This window comes from Neolamprologus multifasciatus, chromosome 23 (genome assembly GCF_963576455.1).
Source record: "Neolamprologus multifasciatus chromosome 23, fNeoMul1.2, whole genome shotgun sequence".
Classification (NCBI taxonomy): Eukaryota; Metazoa; Chordata; class Actinopteri; order Cichliformes; family Cichlidae; genus Neolamprologus; species Neolamprologus multifasciatus.
The window spans coordinates 22,781,424-22,790,246 of NC_140460.1; the positions used below are offsets into that span (position 1 = coordinate 22,781,424).

Genomic DNA, 8,823 nt, shown 5'->3' on the forward strand with positions numbered 1-8,823 from the left:
GAATACTGTACAAATCAAATTTTCATACAGTGCATGAGGACACAAGAACATGATTTACATATGAATTGCATAAAAATTATGTGTTAAATGTCATGGCAGTGTTTTTGCATCCAGCCATCTTCTTCTGCTTATATACTTCAGGGCCATGGCGGTGCTGGGGCCTATTCCAGCTGTCATAGGTACCAACCTACCTATCTATCATAGGTACCTTCTCTGGTCATCCACTTAATTACCATTGCCCCTTTTTTTGATATTTCTTTGGCTAAAGCCACTGTTACAACTGTGTTTGCTGGGTTTGTAGGTGTGAAGTGACCCAACACAACAACATATCGCCACAAAGCTAGGCAATGCCTTTGTCTTCAGGTGATTTGAAATGGTGACATTTTATGTTAATCATATTTGACTTTGTTTCTTATATTGCCAGTGATATGTTCGAGGGAAAATAAGTCTTAGTTTGGGTTTGTAGTGTTAATTGCTATGCAGAGTTGCATAAATGACTGACATTTAAGATGAGTATTTTATACAAACCAATACCACAAAGCTTGAAAGGAATTAAGGTTCCCCTAATAATCTTTCTGCAAAGTTTAAGTCAGATTTGACAGTGTGGTTTCCGTTGGAACTGACATGTCGTTAATTATTTTGACAAAACACATGGACAAAATTCAAAAACAACTGATAAAAAAACTTTCCATGATCTCTGAAGCATTTATTAAAGATTATTTATCCAGTTATTTATGTTAAATAGGCCATTTATTATACTTTCTAAACAGATCTTTAGTTCAAAATTTAGTATAGAGAGCTATGATGAAGGAGTTCTTGAACCAGGTCGAAACTGGACCAAATCACACCATGAAGGCACCAAATATGAACATGTTATGCAACTTGTATGATGTTAAATCTGACCGAAGTTTTTCAAAGATGCTGTTCCGTTGTAACACATCAGGATGTTTTAGACAGTCATCTCCAGACATTTTACTATAAAAGGTAACTTTGAGAGTCCTCTGTAATGAGATCATGTTTTTCTGATGAGTGGTTGCAAACAGGCTTTAAGTATTCTGGGACACATCCAGAGCACAGAGTACTGTTAACTCCCACTAAAGATCAGTGACATCAGGGATGTATCTGTGGGGTGGGGTGGCACCAGCCCCCTTGAGAATACCGCCCCCCCCAAAAAAACAACAAAAAACAAACAAACAAACAAACAACAAAACACAACAACAACTACAACAAAAAAGACACATAGGGATTTACTTGGGTACTATGTACTTGCACTTCATTTAAGTATTTCCATGGAATTATAAGTTACTAAACAATATATAAATAATGAGACAAAAACAATCAACAGCTGCAACATTAAGCATATATAAACATCACTAAATCAATAAAATGATGTATACAATTATAAAAAAAGTGTATGAATACGTGAGTACATTTACCTTAAAATATATATGTATTCAAGCTGTGAACTATTACTCAAAAAGAATTTTGCACTTTGCAAACAAACTATCCATCACAAGCTTATGCAGCTCCACTTCCCACATAGTAAATCTGCAACAGGATGCAGGGCTGCAAATGAGCACACTTCTGAACATTTTCACGATTCATTATTCTGATTTCCTGTGGTCCCCCATGGCTCCCCATTTAAAAAAAATCCCCCAAAATTCCGCTTAGTGATATCCAACACTTCACAGAGAAAAGTTGGAGGTATAGCTCATATTAACAGCCTGATGAGTGCTTTAGTTGTGCCACAGTACTTAAAAGCTCGTCCATAGTTGCATTAAAGAAGAGAAAATGATATTGCTGGGGCAGGGCATCAATAAAAGAATCAGGAACTACTATTTAGGATTTCAAGTCATTAATTTTATCCTTATAAAAGTTTAGAAATTTTAGAATTCCTCAGTCAACCACATAATCTTATTAAAACTTACAGGATTTAAAAGATGGTCCACTGTGTAAAAAAAGGCTCTGGGGCTGTGCTCATTAGTGTGAATTAGAGTAGAGCAATACTTGGCCCTTGCCTTCTTAACCTGTTCAATGAAAGCAAGCATTAATGCTTGATAATGTACCTGAAGATTATAGCGGGAATCTCTTCCAACAAAATGATTAAAAGCAAAAATCTCCAATGTATTTGTTTCATCCTTTCTCGCATTTATGTGGACTGGAATTAATTTGTGCTACACCTTGTTAGAGCATGCAAAACCTGATCCTTCCATAATGCCACACACCCATCAACAAAAGGGAATTAAATCCTTTGTAAATATCAAACTAAGACCTCCCAGTCACAACAAGGACTCTCCTTGATGGCTGTCTCACAAGCACAAGCTATCAAACGAGGCGGGCTGCTTGTTTGGGGGTGGGGTGGGGGGGTTGAAAGGAGGGACTAGGATGAGAGCCAATTTTTCTTAGTGTCAGCGATAAAAATCCATCTGATTGAAATTGCGGGCCATTATGATATGAGAAGTAGAGTGCTAGAGAGATGGGTAGAGACGGGGGAGAACGAGAGAGTGGCTGCACAATTGCTGAGCTGCTCCTTTCTTTTCATTTCCAGATGAAAGCTAATTACGCGGTGTGGCGAGAAGACAGGGCGGCATGCGCATCGCAGGAAACGGGGAGCCGAGGTGGTTAATTGGGGTATGTGATTACACAGGGCTGTAGTTAGAGAGAATTAGGCAACAACACACTCGGCAGCACAGCTCATCATGGCGAGAGTGAGAGGAGCGGGCGATGACGCTGATATCCTCCGCACTCACCTTGCCCTCAGCAGACACTCCATGAGGCCTGCAGACTGAGATTTGATTTTTAGATTTAAAAGAAGCCTGTTGGTTATAAAAATTTACTCTTTCGCTTCCATTTTTGGCACGCTGCACTTCTTAGAGGTCATTTGGCAGGGAAAAATCATAAACAGCTTTCAGTATATTTGAGGTCTGTAGCTGCTCATGTTTATAGTTAACATTAGTGCAAAAGTATTAAACAAGAAAGCACATACAACAGGTTTACTGTATTCTGTATGAACAGGACAATATGATATGATTGACCATTAAGGTTGTCTGGTAAAATATAAACAGGTTCAACAATTAACAAACACCTGCAAGGCATGTCAGCAACTCAGTGCCTTTAGGAATTTAGACATGATCAAGGTGACCTGCTTTGTAGCAGGTCACCTTGATCATGAAGACCAGAAGACCACACTGCTGCCACTCCTAAGACCATGAAGCTGAGGCTGCAATTCACACAGACTCATCAAAACTGGACAACAGAAGATTCGAGAAATGTTGCCTGTTTGATGAGTCTTCATTTCTGCTGCAACATTCAAATGGCAAAGTCAAAATTTGGTGTAAAAGACATGAAAACATAGATCATCCTGCCTTGTATCAACAATTCAGGCTAGTGCTGGTAGTGTAATGGTGTGAGACACTTTTTGACACACTTAGAGCCCTTTAGCAACAGAGTTCAGTTTAACAAAGACTAATTGAGTATTGTTATTGACCATGTCCATCCCTTATGACCGCAGCGTACCATCTTCTGTTGGCTGCTTCCAGCAGGATAACACAAAACTCAAATAATCTCAAACTGATTTCTTGAACATAACAATGAGTTCACTGTAATGGCCTCCACAGTCACCAGATCTCAATCCAAAAGAACACCTTTGGGATGTGCAGCTTATAAATCTGTAGTAACTGTGTGATGCTGTCATATCATTATGGACCAAATCTTCCAGCAACTTCTTGAATCATTGCCATGGAAGATCTGGAGACAAAAACGGGACTTTGGTCTTGGTCTTGTCTTGGTCTCGCTGTCTCGGTCTTGCTGTCCCAGATTGACATAGTGGTCGGGAGACTTGGAGTCAACAGTATCCATGACACACAACGTAATGTTCGATAATGTGTCGTGCGCAAAAGCAGAGAGTGCTTTGTAGTGAATCAGAGTCAACTCCTATTGAGCGAGAGCCGGCTCCTCACTTAATTTCCTTTTGCTGCTCAGCTCTCACACAGTGGCTCAGCTATGCTCCAATCCCTCCATATTGTGGCCAATCACATGTGAGGATATAAGATAATATCATTATGTGAAAAACAGAGAGGGTGAGAGACGCGACAGTCAAGTGGAGCGTGCGTCTGTCCTCTCAGTCAGTGAGTGAGACAGTAGACAGCGGTGAGGACGGCTGTGTGAGTGCATTGCAAAAACATATAAATACGGCTGACACCCGTAAACAAAGCAGCATCTGGCTTTTTTTGTCTCTGTCTCGACTTTGTCTTGGTCTTGACTTGGTCTGTATTGGTCTTGGTCTAGGTGGTCTTGACTACAAGTCTAGTATCAACCCAGTACTAGACATCTCATAACCAGTAAGTGCATAAAGAGAAACTTGTATTCCATTAATGACTGCAAGCAAACTGGCTAAAAGTCCTAGCAGAGGATGGTTTCGATCCATCGACCTCTGGGTTATGGGCCCAGCACGCTTCCGCTGCGCCACTCTGCTGGACGGCACCCCAGATGGGACTCGAACCCACAATCCCTGGCTTAGGAGGCCAGTGTTGTATCCATTAGGCCACTGGGGCTGCACACAGAGACTTAACATGATGGATATTGTGTAGTGTACAGCTGGTACATCGTAGCTTTTGTATTTAAATAGCAGCTTGAGGTTCGTATCTTGCCAGCCTGTTTGGCATGAAGATTGGAGTAGCCAGGGACCAAACAACCAACCTTCTGAGTAGTAGGTGACATGTTCTACCTCCTGAGCTACAGCCACAAAGCTGCAGTGTGTGATGCTATCACATCAATATGGACCAAAAACCGACAAATGTTTGGAGCACCTTGATGAATGTGTGCCATGAAAAAGTAAGGCTGTTCTGAAGGCAAAACCGGTCCAAACTAGTCTTGTACCTAATGAAATGCCCATGGTGTTTTTTCCCCTTGACACAGCTGTTAAACCTCATCAAACAGAATTTGTATTGGAGATGAGACACAACTGTACCTTTACTTTTATATGGTCAGCTCAGTTATAGCAGAAAATGACCTACAGCATGAACCCTCTCACTGTGAGCACTATTGATGTCACTTCAACGACCTGCACTCTAAATTTCACAACATTATCTCTCTGTTAGATGGTCTTTATTGATCAGCACATTATTCAGAGTGTCTCCCTCCCAGTGCATGTACACTCTTTACTTTTTTATCTTCAAGAACAAAAGAACTGGCCATGAAAAGACATTGGAAAAGTGAGTTAAAGGCTGTTACCACTCTGCTACAAAAATAAAGGGAGCATTTGACTGGGTGTCACTGGTTATAAACACAAAGGTCCTGAAAAGACATAATTATGGGAGCTGAAAAGAGGGAATTGTAACAGTAGGAACATCTGTCTTCCTATGGCATTATCTCCTACCTTCACAAGCTTTCTCTGGCATAATTCAGCTCGGGTCAATACATTTCACCTGTGAATGTCTTAGGAACGGTCCATGTGTAAGTGAAAGGGTAGACCATCCTTCATTGTGAAAACAATAAAACTGGAGCTGCAGCCTCAAAATAAAGACTGGTTACTACTTTTTACTGCCAGTTGTTACATTATGTGAAACAAACTTTAATGCTATGACAATTGTCAGATATAACAGCCTAGTAAAATTGGTCTATAGTGCCAAAAATGTCATTATTTTGTAATCTGTGTCAGTGAAGCAGGAATAACATGGGTTAAAAACTAGAGAGATTGGAAGAATCAGTGAAAGAGGTGCCTTATGTGCCATCATGGTTGATCCATTCATGAAAGAAAGTGTCTAAGACCTCAGAAACACAGGCGTAGAGATCGGCCAGGGACCCCAGACACTGACCAGTGTAATCTGTGACCAACTGGTGAGTGGTTCCTGGCTATTTGCTATTACTTACTAGGGTGAAATTGGTCATGAAGGCATATACAGTGCTGCTTTAAATTCCTGGTGATTGCTTTGCTTGCCAGCAGCTTCTATGGAAGACGGCACTGTGTCATTCACTAATCGACAGTGAACTTGCAAAAAGTCCAATATGGGCATTTGCTCTCTATGAATACATTTTTCTAGCAGGGGGTGATGTTGCTGTCCTGCTTGTCACCTAGCTTGAAACCATGCTAATTTAATAATACAATCAAAGTTACGCTAGCATGTAGTAAGCAGTTTTAACTCAGGCTGGCATGGACTGTAAGGTTTAGAGTCAAAGTCTGGGTTGATCCCTTTATTGCAGTCTTTTCACAGTTCCTGTTGTCCCTCTGCCATCTTTAAAATGTCCCTATAAACAGGATTTCTAGCACTTCTTTAAATTCCTGTATGCTACATGCTAGCTTGTATGCATGGAATGATTTGCTAGCCAATATAATTTGTATAAACTGATTAGAAACTGTCATTGATATTCATATTCAGTCATCTAGCGAGGTCTCTTAGTTGACAGTATTTCTGGGTGTAATCAATCATCCTGAATTTTAGGTTTGTGTGTGATAGAGAAAGTGTTCTTGAAAAGGGCGGCATTGTACAAAAAAAGCATCAAAAACAGCTACAAGTTTTAAACACCTGCCTCTCCGGAGAAATTGCTTTGGCCAAAACGTATAGCACGGCCACAACAGGATGAGGTTAATTACCCTGAAAGCCCTTTTTGTGGCGTCTATGCATGTGCGATCCCTGCATGAATATGAATCCTCACCACTCAAGCACTCTTCTGCTCAGTTTTTGTTTTTCTCTGTGATGACCTGGCCGCTCATTTTCCCAGAGGACCTGTTGTGTCCGGTAAGCCCCCTTGACCAGCGGCGATGACCTCTCGTATCAAAGCTGCATGTGTAGAAGAAGTAGCTCACATCAAAGGTGGCGAGCCTACCAAAATAAACCGAGTGTTGTCGCCAGACTTCGGTCCGCCTTTGAACCTCCCCCACCCCCGATCTGCTTGACAAAGCTTCAATTAGCTGACATCAGACCACACGCAGGAAGCGGTGGTTCCTCCTCCTTCCATCTCTCATTGCGAGCCCTTCTTGATTCATGGAGGCTTTGTTTTTGGTGAATAATTCCTGCCTAGTCAGCTGCTCTTATTGTTAATCAATCTTAACCACCCACACGGTGGTGAAGGTAACTCAGAGATGAGAGCAAACAGAGGCACATTAGAGGCGGAGGTGTATGTTTGAAGGGGCGTTTGACATGGAACTGGAGTTATTGGTTATTTTAAAGGTTATTTCTGTGTTACCTGACAGCATTTAGGTGTGACAGGAACCAAGGGGAAGCAAGCGATAGGAGGGATCATGTCAGGTTCAACGCGCTGCTGATCTCCAACACAAGGAAACTTTGTTTTGAGGGGATTTGCTCGGGTTGTGAACTCTAAACAACAGAAAACAAGACTAAAATGTCCCAAAGCAAATGTCTTCTCAAAGTCTTTGTGGCCTCTGTGGTTTGTGTAAACACAGGCAGCATGGAGCAAATGTAGAGCATGTACAAAATAACTGCAGCTATGTGGCTGCAAAAATCATACCCTTTGCAAATTCCTGTACGATGTTGAAGCACACACACAAAAAAACAAAGCATAGTTTTTCAAACATCTACTCTTAGGAGTTGTTCTGGTTGTAAAAAATACATGCAGTTGCAGAAATGTCTGTGAAAAATGACCCTCAACTCTGTCAGTAAAGTTTAGTTGCTAGTTTCAGGTCACTTTGAAGAAAACATGATGCTCAATTAGTACATTTTGGTTATTATTACAATCAGAAAGTAGGAATATTCACAGTATCACTTAAAAATCCAAGTTGGTATATAAATCCGTTCATGTATGTCCACGTTTTTAAAAAGCAGGAATGAACAGAGGCCGAAGTTGTTTGACAAACACATATTATTATTTAATTAAACCTGTGAATCTAAAAAATGCATGACTGAAAAAGTCACTGATAAGCAGTGAACACAGACAGATAAGAAACTGATAAATAAATAAATAATAACTAAATCTAATGGTAAAAATGTGGAACAGTTTAATAAAAGTAACAGCTGAAGGTGTTTTCTAAGAGTAAGAAAAGAAGAACTCGAAATTACTTGCTAATCTGTTAATAAAATCAAATCAAATATTAGCTGTAAAGGATAAAAGTTAATATAACTCTCACAAAAGATTTTCTTATGTTGGTGAGATTTATTATTAAAACCACTTCCATTACACACGATTCTTTACACAAAATATGACAACTGTCAGGTTTAAAGGCAAAAATGCCAAAACTTTATTTATCCCCTTTAAATTATGGGAACAATCCTGCTCAATATCCTACCACAGCTTAGCTGTTAAAACTGGTCACTGAGCATAATGAAGATGCCAGATAAACTGCTCAAAATCAAGGGAGCACTTGATCGGTGCAGTAAAACACAAAGTCCTTTAAACTTCAGGGATATCAGTCTGTTCAGTTAGAAAGCAGAATCCACTGTGAATCCATATCAGCTGCTTTGGTGCAAATCAAAGACACAACAGGTGCACTGAAGAGCCAACAACAGCACAAAGGGAATGGTTTAGCAGGTGGTGCCCACAGATCATCGGTCTCTGCTTATTCTTTTTGACAGATTTTTCTCTAGTTTGGTTTTTCTTAGTTTCTTGGTACCTGCTGACAGCATGAACTTAAATTTTAGGTTGATAAGTAACTAAATGCAGTAAACAAATAGCTAAAACTGTAAGCTATGGATAAGTAGCTCAGATAGTCCCATGAAAGCAGTCCAAATCCAATCAAAATCAGTTCAGATGTGAACACGAACGCCGATGTTGACAAAGATGGTTCTGAATCCATCTACCATGTTTTCTGAGTATGCAGAAGAAAAAATGTTATCTGTGCCCTCAAATTGAAAGAACATAGACATTTGC

At 40.2% G+C, this 8,823-nt stretch overlaps 1 non-coding gene across 1 annotated transcript; it reads right to left on the reverse strand.

Moving 5' to 3' along the window:
- Positions 1-4,402: 4,402 nt before the first annotated feature.
- trnam-cau (transfer RNA methionine (anticodon CAU)) lies at positions 4,403-4,474 on the reverse strand. Its single transcript has one exon. It is a non-coding gene; the product is annotated as a tRNA-Met (tRNA).
- Between the last annotated feature and the right edge of the window lie 4,349 nt (positions 4,475-8,823).